Source organism: Oncorhynchus keta, chromosome 31, assembly GCF_023373465.1.
Source record: "Oncorhynchus keta strain PuntledgeMale-10-30-2019 chromosome 31, Oket_V2, whole genome shotgun sequence".
NCBI classification, from domain to species: Eukaryota; Metazoa; Chordata; class Actinopteri; order Salmoniformes; family Salmonidae; genus Oncorhynchus; species Oncorhynchus keta.
Window position 1 is genome coordinate 23064774 of NC_068451.1, and position 17557 is coordinate 23082330.

At 47.0% G+C, this 17557-nt stretch overlaps 1 protein-coding gene and 1 long non-coding RNA gene across 7 annotated transcripts in view; one reads left to right on the forward strand and one right to left on the reverse strand.

Moving 5' to 3' along the window:
* LOC118364091 (basal cell adhesion molecule-like) overlaps nucleotides 1-17557 on the forward strand; it is a 143399-nt gene that overhangs the window by 74874 nt on the left and 50968 nt on the right. The window lies entirely within an intron of this gene.
* LOC127914335 (uncharacterized) lies at nucleotides 14576-16797 on the reverse strand. Of its 5 annotated transcripts, none has more exons than XR_008088101.1 (3): nucleotides 16436-16797; nucleotides 16201-16264; nucleotides 14576-14615 (listed from the first exon to the last, which is right to left on the reverse strand). It is a non-coding gene; the product is annotated as an uncharacterized LOC127914335 (long non-coding RNA). The 5 variants fall into 5 exon arrangements; XR_008088104.1 differs by lacking the exon at nucleotides 14576-14615 and adding an exon at nucleotides 15160-15289 and having other exon boundaries at nucleotides 16493-16797; XR_008088100.1 differs by lacking the exon at nucleotides 14576-14615 and adding an exon at nucleotides 15160-15289.

Here is a 17557-nt window from a genome sequence, read left to right on the forward strand (position 1 = left end):
ATTGACATCGACTTTGCAAAACATTCATTTTTGCCTGTTAAACTATCTAGTTAGTGACATTATTACTATTCACATATAGCTAGCTTATAGTTATGAACTAAAATGTTTGCTTTGTGTATATCTTGTTTAGTCTCTATTGTTGCCATTGTTCTGGCTGGAAGAAGGTTCCGTGAATGGGGAGGTGCAGCGTGAGGTAATACAGTAGGGGGACTGTGAGTACTTCTCAAATGTAATGTTTTATGTGTTCTCCACACTCTCGTCCTCACAAGACCGTACTCAAGAGAGCGTCCTCAGAGAATGCTCTCGGAGCATGAGAGTGTGGAGCACGGTAATATGCATATTGAGAAACACCCTGTATGTTATACGATCTATATGACACATCAGTATGGGATGCCAGTTTGACTGAACCATTAGGATTCAGCTGTTCTCTCCCACCAACACTTTAATGTATATATTACATACCTAAATCTGTATCACACACATTAATCATCCTGCTGTATCGTATATTCTACAGTGGCCCATCGACTGATTCCACATTTGGTTGTTACAGCCTGAATTCAAAAATGTATTAAATAAAACTAAATCTCACCATCTACACACAATACCCCATAATGACAGTGAAAACATGTTTTTACACATTTTTCAAACTTCAGTGAAAATGAAATACAGAAATATCTAATTTCCATAAGTATTCACATCCCTGAGTCAATACTTTGTCGAAGAACCTTTGGCAGCGATTACAGCTGTGTCTTTCTGGGTAAGTCTCTAAGAGCTTTGCACACCTGGAATGTACAATATTTGTACATTATACTTTAAAAAACTATTCACACGCTGTCTAGTTGGTTGTTGATCATTGCTAGACAGCCATTTTCAAGTCTTGCCGTAGGTCTTCAAGCCGATTTAAGTCAAAACATAACTAGTTACTCAGGAACATTCGCTGCCGTTTTGGTCAGCAACTCCAGTGTATATTCGGCCTTGTGTTTTAGGTTATTGTCCTGCTGAAAGGTGAATTTGTCTTCCCGTGTCTGGTGGAAAGCAGACTGAACCAGGTTTTCATCTAGGATTTTGCCTGTGCTTAGCGCTATTCTGTTTCTTTTTATCCTAAAAAACTCCCGTAGTCCTTGCTGATGACAAGTATACCCATAATATGATGTAGCCTACACGATGCTTGAAAATATGAAGAGTGGTACTCAGTGACGTGTTGTGTTGGATTTGCCTCAAACATAGTGCTTTGTATTCAGGACAAAAAGTTCATTTCTTTGCTACATGTTTTGCAGTATTACAAACAGGATGCATGTTTTAGAATATTTTTATTTTGTACAGGCTTCCTTCTTCTCACTCTATCATTTAGGCTAGAATTGTGGAGTAACTACAATGTTGTTGATCCATCCTCAGTTTTATCATATCTCTGTAACTGTTTTAAAATCCCCATTGGCCTCATGGTGAAATCCCTGAGCAGTTTCCTTCCTCTCTGGCAACTGAGTGACCGGTTGTATTGATACACCTTCCAAAGTCTCATGAATAACTTCATGAATAACTTCACCATGCTCAAAGGGATATTCAGCATCTGCTTTTTTTATTTGTAGACATCTAATAATCGATGCCCTTCTTTGCGAGGCATTGGAAACCTCCCTGGTCTTTGTGGTTGAATCTGTGTTTGAAATGCATTACTCGATGAAAGGACCTTACAGATAATTGTATATGTGGGGTACAGATATGGGGTAGTCCTTCAAAAATCACATTATCCACTATTATTGAATGAGGAATGAGTACATGCAACTTATTATGCGATTTGTTAAGCACATGTTTACTCCTGAACTTATTTAGGTTTGCCATAACAAAGGGGTTGAATACTTATTGACTCAAGACATTTCAGCTCCAATTTTTTTAAATGAATTTCTGAAATGTTCTCAAAACATTTTTTTTTTTAGCCATTATGAGTTATTGTGTGTAGATCAGTGACACAAAATCTCAATTGAATGAATTTTCAATTCAGGATGTAACACAACAAAATTGCAAAAAAGTGGGACAGACAGGAATGACACATTAACAGTTATCAGTGAGTAGGTCCATTTTGGAGCCAATGAGAGAGAGAGGCCTTATGAATAGTGACTGAGAAACACACTCATACACACGTTCACACATAGGGAGAGATAGTAGAGACAGGATGCCCTGTGGGTGTTCAGATGCTGTTTGAGAGAGAGGGATGAAAGCAGGAAAGTCCGAGCAGTAGGCAGGCAGGGGAATGAAAAACTCAGTTTGATGTCCAGAATACGACAGTAGGTATGGAGACAACAAGGGAACGAGAGAGAAATAAAAAGAAACAAGAGAAGAAAAGAAAGGGTTGAGGAGGGGCTGCTGCTGGTTCCTTCATAATGAGGGGCCCCGCTCCTGCTGTGTGTGTGCGCCGTGTGTGTTGGTGTGTTTGTGTGTGCTTTTGTGCGTGTGTGTTGGTGTGTTTGTGTGTGTGTGTGTTTGTGCGTAAGCCAGTGCTATGTTAGTCAGATGTACTGTTAACTGTTTAACACAGTATGTATGAGGGACTGTACCATGGAAAGCTTAAAACACTAAGCTCAATTGTGCTCCTGTACCATTTTGCATCATTTAACTCAGGGATTTGTGTTATCAATGTGACTTCCAGTGTGGGCCTATGTCTTTGTGTCAGCTCTACTCTAGTTGTTCTAACACCACTCGTGTAGCTTATGTTGCTCATCAAAACTGCATGCTTAGTGTGTGTGTGTGTGTGTGTGTGTGTGTGTGTGTGTGTGTGTGTGTGTGTGTGTGTGTGCGTGCGTGCGTGCGTGCGTGCGTGCGTGCGTGTGTGCTCCATGTCAGTCAGTGTGTCTGTGGGTCACAGTCAGAGCGTCTAGTTCCCATCTGTCCACCACACCACACACACACTTTCTCTTTGTTTTCTGTAAACCGGATTATCTACCCCACGTCAGTTAATCGGACCCCCATGCAGGTAACCCCCCCACTTCCCCTCCCACACACACACCCCACCCACCCACTCGCACAGACAGACCCCACTCCCCTCGCACACACACTAAAAAACACCCATGCACGCCCCTCGCCCTCCAAAACACACACACACACACACACACACACACACACACACACACACACACACACACACACACACACACACACACACACACACACACACACACACACACACACACACACACTCTTTTGAGCTCCTGCTGTGGGATCAGATTGGTTCAAGGAGTCACTAATTACTCCATAATTGCCTCTCTGTCTGCCCAGCTGCCCCATGGGTAAAACACAAGGGTTAAGTTACATTGATCAGACCGGACTGTATTGGACCTGGCAGCGAGAGAGAACCACTGGGTACAGACGTCAGTTCAACAATCTAGTTTTGATTTACATTTGGTTGAGTTATCAACTAACATGAATTCAACGTGAAATCAACAACATATGTCACCCTGTCATTGGATTTAGGTGAAAAATTGAAATAATGAAAAATATCCCTTAGGGTTAGGGTTATTTTATTATTATTTTTATTTTTTTATTTTTTTTATTTCACCTTTATTTAACCAGGTAGGCTAGTTGAGAACAAGTTCTCATTTGCAACTGCGACCTGGCCAAGATAAAGCATAGCAGTGTGAACAGACAACACAGAGTTACACATGGAGTAAACAATTAGCAAGTCAATAACACAGTAGAAAAAAATGGGCAGTCTATATACAATGTGTGCAAAAGGCATGAGGAGGTAGGCGAATAATACAATTTTGCAGATTAACACTGGAGTGATAAATGATCAGATGGGCATGTACAGGTAGAGATATTGGTGTGCAAAAGAGCAGAAAAGTAAATAAATAAAAACAGTATAAAAACAGTATGGGAATGAGGTAGGTGAAAAAGGGTGAGCTATTTACCTATAGACTATGTACAGCTGCAGCGATCGGTTAGCTGCTCGGATAGCTGATGTTTGAAGTTGGTGAGGGAGATAAAAGTCTCCAACTTCAGCGATTTTGCAATTCGTTCCAGTCACAGGCAGCAGAGTACTGGAACGAAAGGCGGCCAAATGAGGTGTTGGCTTTAGGGATGATCAGTGAGATACACCTGCTGGAGCGCGTGCTACGGATGGGTGTTGCCATCGTGACCAGTGAACTGAGATAAGGCGGAGCTTTACCTAGCATGGACTTGTAGATGACCTGGAGCCAGTGGGTCTGGCGACGAATATGTAGTGAGGGCCAGCCGACTAGAGCATACAAGTCGCAGTGGTGGGTGGTATAAGATGCTTTAGTGACAAAACGGATGGCACTGTGATAGACTGCATCCAGTTTGCTGAGTAGAGTGTTGGAAGCCATTTTGTAGATGACATCGCCGAAGTCGAGGATCGGTAGGATAGTCAGTTTTACTAGGGTAAGCTTGGCAGCGTGAGTGAAGGAGGCTTTGTTGCGGAATAGAAAGCCGACTCTGGATTTGATTTTTGATTGGAGATGTTTGATGTGAGTCTGGAAGGAGAGTTTGCAGTCTAGCCAGACACCTAGGTACTTATAGATGTCCACATATTCAAGGTTGGAACCATCCAGGGTGGTGATGCTAGTCGGGCATGCGGGTGCAGGCAGCGATCGGTTGAAAAGCATGCATTTGGTTTTACTCGCGTTTAAGAGCAGTTGGAGGCCACGGAAGGAGTGCTGTATGGCATTGGAGCTCGTTTGGAGGTTTGATAGCACAGTGTCCAATGACGGGCCGAAAGTATATAGAATGGTGTCGTCTGCGTAGAGGTGGATCAGGGAATCGCCCGCAGCAAGAGCAACATCATTGATATATACAGAGAAAAGAGTCGGCCCGAGAATTGAACCCTGTGGCACCCCCATAGAGACTGCCAGAGGACCGGACAGCATGCCCTCTGATTTGACACACTGAACTCTGTCTGCAAAGTAATTGGTGAACCAGGCAAGGCAGTCATCCGAAAAACCGAGGCTGTTGAGTCTTCCGATTAACCTAACCCTAACCCTAACCCTAACCCTAACCCTAACCCTATCCCTTATATGAATGACTTTTTGCAAATCCAATCAGTTTTCCACATTGATTCAAAGTCATCATATATATATATTTTTGTTGTTGCTAAAATGAAGTGGAGACAGTGTTCAACCAGTTTTTGTCCAGTGGGAAGGAGAGGTGATGGAGGGACTTGGGGGTGGGGTTGGAGAAGGCCATAAAGACAGAGAGTAAAGAGAGAAGAGAGACAGGAGAGAGGAAGAGACCGACAGGCATGCTGGCTAGGTGTGACAGTCCCAAGCCCACATTGACACTACCTGTATATTCTTCCCATGACAATCAATCCCACTCTTCTAGACACTAATAGCTACAGAAGAGCATAGCGTAAGGGTTCCTGACGTATCTACTTCCTGTGCTCATTCATTCTCTCTCACTTCGTCAGGAGCGTTGTTGGTGTTGGCTCATACGTATAGCGCTATTTTAGTCTACTTCTCCCTTCAATCCCTTGTCATAGCATGAGACCAGGGTTGCCAAATAAGTTTTTATCTACTTCTACACTTTTCAGCCAACAACATACCACTTCAGACAGGGTCACGCTTCCCAGTTAGACATGCAGAGAGAGTGGGAGAGAGGGGGGGTGAGAGAGAGAAAGAGGGGAGCGAGAGAGAGGGAAGGAGAGAGGGAGGTAGGGGAGTGAGAGAGAGGGAGGTAGGGGAGCGAGAGAGAGGGAAGGAGAGATGGAGGTAGGGGAGTGAGAAAGAGGGAGGTAGGGGAGCGAGAGAGAGGGAGGTAGGGGAGCGAGAGAGAGGGAGGTAGGGGAGTGAGAGAGAGGGAGGTAGGGGAGTGAGAGAGAGGGAGGTAGGTAGGGGAGTGAGAGAGAGGGAGGTAGGTAGGGGAGTGAGAGAGAGGGAGTTAGGGGAGTGAGAGAGAGGGAGTTAGGGGAGTGAGAGAGAGGGAGGTAGGGGAGTGAGATAGAGGGAGGTAGCGGAGCGAGAGAGAGAAAGAGGGGAGAGGGGAGTGAGAGAGAGAAAGAGGGGAGCAAGAGAGGGAGGTATGGGAGTGAGAGAGAGGGAGGTAGGGGAGCGAGCGAGAGAAAGAGATCTCTTCTGAGAATTTCTAAAATGGATTGACAACTGACCTCTATCTGCAGTGTGTGGGTCACATCTCTCTCTCTCTCTCTCTCTCTCTCTCTCTCTCTCTCTCTCTCTCTCTCTCTCTCACACAATGTTTTTTTTCTTTATGTTATGTCGTATTTGTGCATCTCTGAGTGATATTTTATCCATTCCAGGGTTTCAGGTTCTGGGTGATTTTTCCTTTCATTTTAACTCCTCTCTCTGTCTCTCTAAAACACCAACATCATCCTTTCATCCCCAACTCTCTCCTTATTACCACTACCAAACAGGAGCCATATTCCCAACACTCCACCCACACACCCAACTAGCTTTTCCCACAGGCTAATACTTATATGAATTGAAAATAGTATGCCCAAATCTGGTCCTGTCCAAGTTCACTGCACACTACACAACATCAGCAGTGTGCCTGCAGTATTTATCTCTCTAGTGTATTCTCTCTTTACACACACACACACACACACACACACACACACACACACACACACACACACACACACACACACACACACACACACACACACACACACACACACACACACACACACACACACACACACACACACACACACACACACACACACACAGAGATCATGTTTCATACTGTATATCCACTCTTTGTATGTGAAGACATTTTCCTCCACTGTATGTGAACACGCGTTCCTCCACTCTCTGTATGTGAAGACGTTTTCCTCCACTCTCTGTATGTGAAGACGTTTTCCTCCACTCTCTGTATGTGAAGACGTTTTCCTCCACTCTCTGTATGTGAAGACGTTTTCCTCCACTCTCTGTATGTGAAGACGTTTTCCTCCACTCTCTGTATGTGAAGACGTTTTCCTCCACTCTCTGTATGTGAAGACGTTTTCCTCCACTCTCTGTTTGTGAAGACGTTTTCCTCCACTCTCTGTATGTGAAGACGTTTTCCTCCACTCTCTGTGTGTGAAGACGTTTTCCTCCACTCTCTGTGTGTGAAGACGTTTTCCTCCACTCTCTGTGTGTGAAGATGTTTTCCTCCACTCTCTGTATGTGAAGACGTTTTCCTCCACTCTCTGTGTGTGAAGACGTTTTCCTCCACTCTCTGTGTGTGAAGATGTTTTCCTCCACTCTCTGTATGTGAAGACGTTTTCCTCCACTCTCTGTGTGTGAAGACGTTTTCCTCCACTCTCTGTATGTGAAGACGTTTTCCTCCACTCTCTGTGTGTGAAGATGTTTTCCTCCACTCTCTGTATGTGAAGACGTTTTCCTCCACTCTCTGTATGTGAAGATGTTTTCCTCCACTCTCTGTATGTGAAGATGTTTTCCTCCACTCTCTGTGTGTGAAGACGTTTTCCTCCACTCTCTGTATGTGAAGACGTTTTCCTCCACTCTCTGTGTGTGAAGATGTTTTCCTCCACTCTCTGTATGTGAAGACGTTTTCCTCCACTCTCTGTGTGTGAAGACGTTTTCCTCCACTCTCTGTGTGTGAAGAAGTTTTCCTCCACTCTCTGTGTGTGAAGACGTTTTCCTCCACTCTCTGTGTGTGAAGACGTTTTCCTCCACTCTCTGTGTGTGAAGACGTTTTCCTCCACTCTCTGTGTGTGAAGATGTTTTCCTCCACTCTCTGTATGTGAAGACGTTTTCCTCCACTCTGTATGTGAAGACGTTTTCCTCCACTCTCTGTATGTGAAGACGTTTTCCTCCACTCTCTGTATGTGAAGACGTTTTCCTCCACTCTCTGTGTGTGAAGACGTTTTCCTCCACTCTCTGTGTGTGAAGACGTTTTCCTCCACTCTCTCAGTGGAGAAGCCCATTCCCACTCAGGAGACTGAAAAGTTTGGCATAGGTCCTCAGAGCAACCTGACTGGTTTCATCACCGCCTGGTATGACAAATGCTCAGTCTCCGACCGCAAGGCACTACAAAGAGTAGTGCGTACGGCCCAGTACATTACTGGGGCCAAGCTTCCTGCTATGCAGGACCTCTATACCAGGCGGTGTTGGAGGAAGGCACTAAAAATTACCAAAGACTCCAGCCACCCTAGTCATCGACTGTTCTATCTGTTACCGCACGGCAAGCGGTACCGAAGCGTCAAGTCTAGGTACAAAAGGCTTCTTAACAGGTTCTACACCCAAGCCATAAGACTCCTGAACAGCTAATCAGATGGCTATCTGCCTCGATGTTGCAGCTGTAGAATCCTTTGAGGATCTCAGGACCCATGCCAAATCTTTTTAGCTTCCTGAGGGGGAATAGGCTTTGTCGTGCCCTCTTCATGACTGTCTTGGTGTTTGAACCATTCTAGTTTGTTGTTGATGTGGACACCAAGGAACTTGAAGCTCTTAATCTGCTCCACTACAGACCCGTCGATGAGAATGGGGGCGTGCTCGGTCCTCCTTTTCCTGTAGTCCACAATCATCTCCTTAGTCTTGGTTACGTTGAGGGATAGGTTGTTATTCTGGCACCACCTGGCCAGGTCTCTGACCTCCTCCCTGTAGGCTGTCTTGTCATTGTCGGTCAGGCCTACCACTGTTGTCGTCTGTAAACTTAATGATGGTGTTGGAGTCGTGCCTGGCCATGCAGTTGTGGGTAAACAGGGAGTACAGGAAGGGACTGAGAACGCACCCCTGGGGAGCTCCAGTGTTGAGGATCAGCGTGGAAGATGTGTTGCTACCTACCCTCACCACCTGGGGGCGGCCCGTCAGGAAGTCCAGGATCCAGTTGCAGAGGGAGGTGTTTAGTCCCAGGATCCTTAGCTTAGTGATGAGCTTTGAGGGTACTATGGTGTTGAACGCTGAGCTGTAGTCAATGAGTAGCATTCTCACATAAGCGTTTGTTTTGTCCAGGTGGGATAGGGCAGTGTGGAGTACAATAGAGATTGCATCATCTGTGGATCTGTTTGGGCGGTATGGAGTGAGTCTAGGGTTTCTGGGATAATGATGTTGATGTGAGCCATGACCAGTCTTTCAAACCACTTCATGGCAACGGACGTGAGTGCTACAGGCCTGTCGTCATTTAGGCAGGTTGCCTTTGTGTTCTTGGGTTGAAACATGTTGGTATTACAGACTCAATCAGGGACATGTTGAAAATGTCAGTGAAGACACCTGCCAGTTGGTCAGCAAATGCCCGAGCACACGTCCTGGTAATCCGTCTGGCCCAGCGGCCTTGTGTATGTTGACCTGTTTAACTTCTTGCGACCAGCAAACCCGTATCCGGGAGCGTAATCATAGCCTCAAGTGCATTACCATAACGCAACTTTTCCTATTAATTAAAATCTCAAATGAAATTAAATAAATATATTCAAACACAAGCTTAGCCTTTTGTTAACAACACTGTCATCTCAGATTTTCAAAATATGCGTTACAGCCAACGCTAGACAAGCATTTGTGTAAGTTTATCATGGCATAATGCTCTGCTCTGCTGGCAGCAGGCAACATTTTCACGAAAATAAGAATGCAACCAAATTAAATCATTTACCTTTGAAGAACTTCAGATGCTTTCACTCAGGAGACTCCCAGTTAGATAGCAAATGTTCCTTTTTTTTCAAAAAGAATAGTTTTGTAGGCGAACAAGCTCTTGTTTGTTCATCATGCTTGTCTGAGAAATCGTCAGTGTGTATGGAACACTACAGCGTAGGCTCAACTGATGTAAGGTGTGTGTCAGTGTGTATAGAACACTACAGCGTAGGGTCAACTGATGTAAGACTGTCAGTGTGTATAGAACACTACAGCGTAGGCTCAACTGATGTAAGGTGTGTGTCAGTGTGTATAGAACACTACAGCGTAGGGTCAACTGATGTAAGGTGTGTGTCAGTGTGTATAGAACACTACAGCATAGGGTCAACTGATGTAAGGTGTGTGTCAGTGTGTATAGAACACTGCAGCGTAGGGTCAACTGATGTAAGGTGTGTGTCAGTGTGTATAGAACACTGCAGCGTAGGGTCAACTGATGTAAGGTGTGTGTCAGTGTGTATAGAACACTACAGCGTAGGGTCAACTGATGTAAGATGTGTGTCAGTGTGTATAGAACACTACAGCGTAGGGTCAACTGATGTACGGTGTGTGTCAGTGTGTATGGAACACTACAGCGTAGGGTCAACTGATGTAAGACTGTCAGTGTGTATAGAACACTACAGCGTAGGCTCAACTGATGTAAGGTGTGTGTCAGTGTGTATAGAACACTACAGCGTAGGGTCAACTGATGTAAGGTGTGTGTCAGTGTGTATAGAACACTGCAGCGTAGGGTCAACTGATGTAAGGTGTGTGTCAGTGTGTATAGAACACTACAGCGTAGGGTCAACTGATGTAAGGTGTGTGTCAGTGTGTATAGAACACTGCAGCGTAGGGTCAACTGATGTAAGGTGTGTGTCAGTGTGTATAGAACACTACAGCGTAGGGTCAACTGATGTAAGGTGTGTGTCAGTGTGTATAGAACACTACAGCGTAGGGTCAACTGATGTAAGGTGTGTGTCAGTGTGTATAGAACACTACAGCGTAGGGTCAACTGATGTAAGGTGTGTGTCAGTGTGTATGGAACACTACAGCGTAGGGTCAACTGATGTAAGGTGTGTGTCAGTGTGTATAGAACACTACAGCGTAGGGTCAACTGATGTAAGGTGTGTGTCAGTGTGTATAGAACACTACAGCGTAGGGTCAACTGATGTAAGGTGTGTGTCAGTGTGTATGGAACACTACAGCGTAGGGTCAACTGATGTAAGGTGTGTGTCAGTGTGTATAGAACACTACAGCGTAGGGTCAACTGATGTAAGGTGTGTGTCAGTGTGTATAGAACACTACAGCGTAGGGTCAACTGATGTAAGGTATGTGTCAGTGTGTATAGAACACTACAGCGTAGGGTCAACTGATGTAAGGTGTGTGTCAGTGTGTATGGAACACTACAGCATAGGGTCAACTGATGTAAGGTGTGTGTCAGTGTGTATAGAACACTACAGCGTAGGGTCAACTGATGTAAGGTGTGTGTCAGTGTGTATAGAACACTACAGCGTAGGGTCAACTGATGTAAGGTGTGTGTCAGTGTGTATAGAACACTGCAGCGTAGGGTCAACTGATGTAAGGTGTGTGTCAGTGTGTATAGAACACTACAGCGTAGGGTCAACTGATGTAAGGTGTGTGTCAGTGTGTATAGAACACTGCAGCGTAGGGTCAACTGATGTAAGGTGTGTGTCAGTGTGTATAGAACACTACAGCGTAGGGTCAACTGATGTAAGGTGTGTGTCAGTGTGTATAGAACACTACAGCGTAGGGTCAACTGATGTAAGGTGTGTGTCAGTGTGTATAGAACACTACAGCGTAGGGTCAACTGATGTAAGGTGTGTGTCAGTGTGTATGGAACACTACAGCGTAGGGTCAACTGATGTAAGGTGTGTGTCAGTGTGTATAGAACACTACAGCGTAGGGTCAACTGATGTAAGGTGTGTGTCAGTGTGTATAGAACACTACAGCGTAGGGTCAACTGATGTAAGGTGTGTGTCAGTGTGTATGGAACACTACAGCGTAGGGTCAACTGATGTAAGGTGTGTGTCAGTGTGTATGGAACACTACAGCGTAGGGTCAACTGATGTAAGGTGTGTGTCAGTGTGTATAGAACACTACAGCGTAGGGTCAACTGATGTAAGGTGTGTGTCAGTGTGTATAGAACACTACAGCGTAGGGTCAACTGATGTAAGGTGTGTGTCAGTGTGTATGGAACACTACAGCGTAGGGTCAACTGATGTAAGGTGTGTGTCAGTGGAACACTACAGCGTAGGGTCAACTGATGTAAGGTGTGTGTCAGTGTGTATAGAACACTACAGCGTAGGGTCAACTGATGTAAGGTGTGTGTCAGTGTGTATAGAACACTACAGCGTAGGGTCAACTGATGTAAGGTGTGTGTCAGTGTGTATAGAACACTACAGCGTAGGGTCAACTGATGTAAGGTGTGTGTCAGTGTGTATAGAACACTACAGCGTAGGGTCAACTGATGTAAGGTGTGTGTCAGTGTGTATAGAACACTACAGCGTAGGGTCAACTGATGTAAGGTGTGTGTCAGTGTGTATAGAACACTACAGCGTAGGGTCAACTGATGTAAGGTGTGTGTCAGTGTGTATAGAACACTACAGCGTAGGGTCAACTGATGTAAGGTGTGTGTCAGTGTGTATAGAACACTACAGCGTAGGGTCAACTGATGTAAGGTGTGTGTCAGTGTGTATAGAACACTACAGCGTAGGGTCAACTGATGTAAGGTGTGTGTCAGTGTGTATAGAACACTACAGCGTAGGGTCAACTGATGTAAGGTGTGTGTCAGTGTGTATAGAACACTACAGCGTAGGGTCAACTGATGTAAGGTGTGTGTCAGTGTGTATGGAACACTACAGCGTAGGGTCAACTGATGTAAGGTGTGTATTCAGTGTGTATAGAACACTACAGCGTAGGGTCAACTGATGTAAGGTGTGTGTCAGTGTGTATAGAACTCTACAGCGTAGGGTCAACTGATGTAAGGTGTGTGTCAGTGTGTATAGAACACTACAGCGTAGGGTCAACTGATGTAAGGTGTGTGTCAGTGTGTATAGAACACTACAGCGTAGGGTCAACTGATGTAAGGTGTGTGTCAGTGTGTATAGAACACTACAGCGTAGGGTCAACTGATGTAAGGTGTGTGTCAGTGTGTATGGAACACTACAGCGTAGGGTCAACTGATGTAAGGTGTGTGTCAGTGTGTATAGAACACTACAGCGTAGGGTCAACTGATGTAAGGTGTGTGTCAGTGTGTATGGAACACTACAGCGTAGGGTCAACTGATGTAAGGTGTGTGTCAGTGTGTATAGAACACTACAGCGTAAGGTCAACTGATGTAAGGTGTGTGTCAGTGTGTATAGAACACTACAGCGTAGGGTCAACTGATGTAAGGTGTGTGTCAGTGTGTATGGAACACTACAGCGTAGGGTCAACTGATGTAAGGTGTGTGTCAGTGTGTATAGAACACTACAGCGTAGGGTCAACTGATGTAAGGTGTGTGTCAGTGTGTATGGAACACTACAGCGTAGGGTCAACTGATGTACGGTGTGTGTCAGTGTGTATGGAACACTACAGCGTAGGGTCAACTGATGTAAGGTGTGGGTCAGTGTGTATGGAACACTACAGCGTAGGGTCAACTGATGTAAGGTGTGTGTCAGTGTGTATAGAACACTACAGCGTAGGGTCAACTGATGTAAGGTGTGTGTCAGTGTGTATGGAACACTACAGCGTAGGGTCAACTGATGTACGGTGTGTGTCAGTGTGTATGGAACACTACAGCGTAGGGTCAACTGATGTAAGGTGTGTGTCAGTGTGTATAGAACACTACAGCGTAGGGTCAACTGTACCATTCTGAACAAGCCTGATCCTGTTAGCACACAGTCTACATTATACATGTCATTAGAAATAGTAGCAGATTCATTGCCACTTTAGCTAGTGACCACAACATCATACACAGATATGAATGCCAAGGCCTAATTGTATATGGAGGTTTTTATTAGACAGAGACTGCACTGAATGAATTCCAAAATGGATATGAATGTAGCCTCTTCCATTGTAGACTGATCTCCCAGACTACTGTTACTGCCTGCTGTGGAGCAGAGTGGAGAATGGTAGCAGGGAGAGACCTCCCCACTGTTACTGCCTGCTGTGGAGCAGAGTGGAGAATGGTAGCAGGGAGAGACCTACCCACTGTTACTGTCTGCTGTGGAGCAGAGTGGAGAATGGTAGCAGTGATAGACCTCCCCACTGTTACTGCCTGCTGTGGAGCAGAGTGGAGAATGGTAGCAGGGAGAGACCTACCCACTGTTACTGTCTGCTGTGGAGCAGAGTGGAGAATGGTAGCAGGGAGAGACCTCCCCACTGTTACTGTCTGCTGGGGAGCAGAGTGGAGAATGGTAGCAGTGAGAGGTGTGAGACCTCCCCACTGTTACTGCCTGCTGGGGAGCAGAGTGGAGAATGGTAGCAGTGAGAGGTGTGAGACCTCCCCACTGTTACTGCCTGCTGTGGAGCAGAGTGGAGAATGGTAGCAGTGAGAGGTTTGAGACCTCCCCACTGTTACTGTCTGCTGGGCAGCAGAGTGGAGAATGGTAGCAGTGAGAGGTGTGAGACCTCCCCACTGTTACTGTCTGCTGGGGAGCAGAGTGGAGAATGGTAGCAGTGAGAGGTGTGAGACCTCCCCACTGTTACTGCCTGCTGGGGAGCAGAGTGTGGAATGGTAGCAGTGAGAGGTGTGAGACCTCCACCCTGTTACTGCCTGCTGTGGAGCAGAGTGGAGAATGGTAGCAGCGAGAGACCTCCCCACTGTTACTGCCTGCTGGGGAGCGGAGTGGAGAATGGTAGCAGTGAGAGGTGTGAGACCTCCCCACTGTTACTGCCTGCTGTGGAGCAGAGTGGAGAATGGTAGCAGTGAGAGACCTCCCCACTGTTACTGCCTGCTGTGGAGCAGAGTGGAGAATGGTAGCAGTGTGAGACCTCCCCACTGTTACTGCCTGCTGTGGAGCAGAGTGGAGAATGGTAGCAGTGAGAGACCTCCCCACTGTTACTGCCTGCTGTGGAGCAGAGTGGAGAATGGTAGCAGGAGAGACCTACCCACTGTTACTGTCTGCTGTGGAGCAGAGTGGAGAATGGTAGCAGGAGAGACCTCCCCACTGTTACTGTCTGCTGGGGAGCAGAGTGGAGAATGGTAGCAGTGAGAGGTGTGAGACCTCCCCACTGTTACTGCCTGCTGGGGAGCAGAGTGGAGAATGGTAGCAGTGAGAGGTGTGAGACCTCCCCACTGTTACTGCCTGCTGTGGAGCAGAGTGGAGAATGGTAGCAGTGAGAGGTTTGAGACCTCCCCACTGTTACTGTCTGCTGGGCAGCAGAGTGGAGAATGGTAGCAGTGAGAGGTGTGAGACCTCCCCACTGTTACTGTCTGCTGGGGAGCAGAGTGGAGAATGGTAGCAGTGAGAGGTGTGAGACCTCCCCACTGTTACTGTCTGCTGGGGAGCAGAGTGGAGAATGGTAGCAGTGAGAGGTGTGAGACCTCCCCACTGTTACTGCCTGCTGGGGAGCAGAGTGGGGAATGGTAGCAGTGAGAGACCTCCCCACTGTTACTGCCTGCTGGGGAGCGGAGTGGAGAATGGTAGCAGTGAGAGGTGTGAGACCTCCCCACTGTTACTGCCTGCTGTGGAGCAGAGTGGAGAATGGTAGCAGTGAGAGACCTCCCCACTGTTACTGCCTGCTGTGGAGCAGAGTGGAGAATGGTAGCAGTGAGAGACCTCCCCACTGTTACTGCCTGCTGTGGAGCAGAGTGGAGAATGGTAGCAGTGTGAGACCTCCCCACTGTTACTGCCTGCTGTGGAGCAGAGTGGAGAATGGTAGCAGTGAGAGACCTCCCCACTGTTACTGCCTGCTGTGGAGCAGAGTGGAGAATGGTAGCAGGGAGAGACCTACCCACTGTTACTGTCTGCTGTGGAGCAGAGTGGAGAATGGTAGCAGGGAGAGACCTCCCCACTGTTACTGTCTGCTGGGGAGCAGAGTGGAGAATGGTAGCAGTGAGAGGTGTGAGACCTCCCCACTGTTACTGCCTGCTGGGGAGCAGAGTGGAGAATGGTAGCAGTGAGAGGTGTGAGACCTCCCCACTGTTACTGCCTGCTGTGGAGCAGAGTGGAGAATGGTAGCAGTGAGAGGTTTGAGACCTCCCCACTGTTACTGTCTGCTGGGCAGCAGAGTGGAGAATGGTAGCAGTGAGAGGTGTGAGACCTCCCCACTGTTACTGTCTGCTGGGGAGCAGAGTGGAGAATGGTAGCAGTGAGAGGTGTGAGACCTCCCCACTGTTACTGCCTGCTGGGGAGCAGAGTGTGGAATGGTAGCAGTGAGAGGTGTGAGACCTCCACCCTGTTACTGCCTGCTGTGGAGCAGAGTGGAGAATGGTAGCAGCGAGAGACCTCCCCACTGTTACTGCCTGCTGGGGAGCGGAGTGGAGAATGGTAGCAGTGAGAGGTGTGAGACCTCCCCACTGTTACTGCCTGCTGTGGAGCAGAGTGGAGAATGGTAGCAGTGAGAGACCTCCCCACTGTTACTGCCTGCTGTGGAGCAGAGTGGAGAATGGTAGCAGTGAGAGGTGTGAGACCTCCCCACTGTTACTGCCTGCTGTGGAGCAGAGTGGAGAATGGTAGCAGTGAGAGGTGTGAGACCTCCCCACTGTTACTGCCTGCTGTGGAGCAGAGTGGAGAATGGTAGCAGTGAGAGACCTCCCCACTGTTACTGTCTGCTGTGGAGCAGAGTGGAGAATGGTAGCAGTGAGAGACCTCCCCACTGTTACTGCCTGCTGTGGAGCAGAGTGGAGAATGGTAGCAGTGTGAGACCTCCCCACTGTTACTGCCTGCTGTGGAGCAGAGTGGAGAATGGTAGCAGTGAGAGACCTCCCCACTGTTACTGCCTGCTGTGGAGCAGAGTGGAGAATGGTAGCAGTGAGAGACCTCCCCACTGTTACTGCCTGCTGTGGAGCAGAGTGGAGAATGGTAGCAGTGAGAGACCTCCCCACTGTTACTGCCTGCTGTGGAGCAGAGTGGAGAATGGTAGCAGTGAGAGACCTCCCCACTGTTACTGTCTGCTGTGGAGCAGAGTGGAGAATGGTAGCAGTGAGAGACCTCCCCACTGTTACTGTCTGCTGTGGAGCAGAGTGGAGAATGGTAGCAGTGAGAGACCTCCCCACTGTCACTATCCCCCCAGGAACCATTCTCTGTCCCTTCTCTCTCTCCCCTCCTCTCATTGATGTCTAAGACACTGTGTGCATCCTAATGTTCCAGTTGAATGTAGACTCCACTGAGCTGCCTGCCAGGAAGGCCACTCTGTTCTTTCTGACTTAGAGTGTCCTTCTATATTCAACCAATTGTGTTCTACTCTGTCCTCAATAACCGTCTGTCGGGCTGTTTGTTCATTACTATGAAAATGGCCAATCTTCATTTCATATGCGACAGTACAGTGGTTTTCATACATGGAGATGCACCCGACAAGGCCTTGTGTGGTCCTTGAAGATGTACCTCTTCAATACTAGATACTATAATGGCACAATCCCAGAATGACGTGGTGACCCTGTACCATGTTTAGAAAGACAGTGTTTGTCTCAGTGTGTGATTTTGTGTCTCTCAGTGAGTATAAGGTGTGTTTGGAGTTCGTCACAGACTGCTGCCTCTGTCTGTTTGTTTCTCTGTGTGTGTTATCTGTCTGGGGCATCACAGGAAAGGTGTGCTCCAGCACTGATAAAGACCTGCCTGGACGCCACTCAGCTGTCTTAGCTTTTTTACCTTTCTTTAGAAACAATCAGAAGCTCTCAGGGCTTTATCCAAACACAGACACATACACACCCATACACACACATCTGTAGGCTTCATTTAATTACAGGAGCTGGTAGGTTCAGTTAAAGGACAGACAATCTGGACTCAACTCCACAGCTGGAATCCACATCCATCTATTTACCTCCCTCC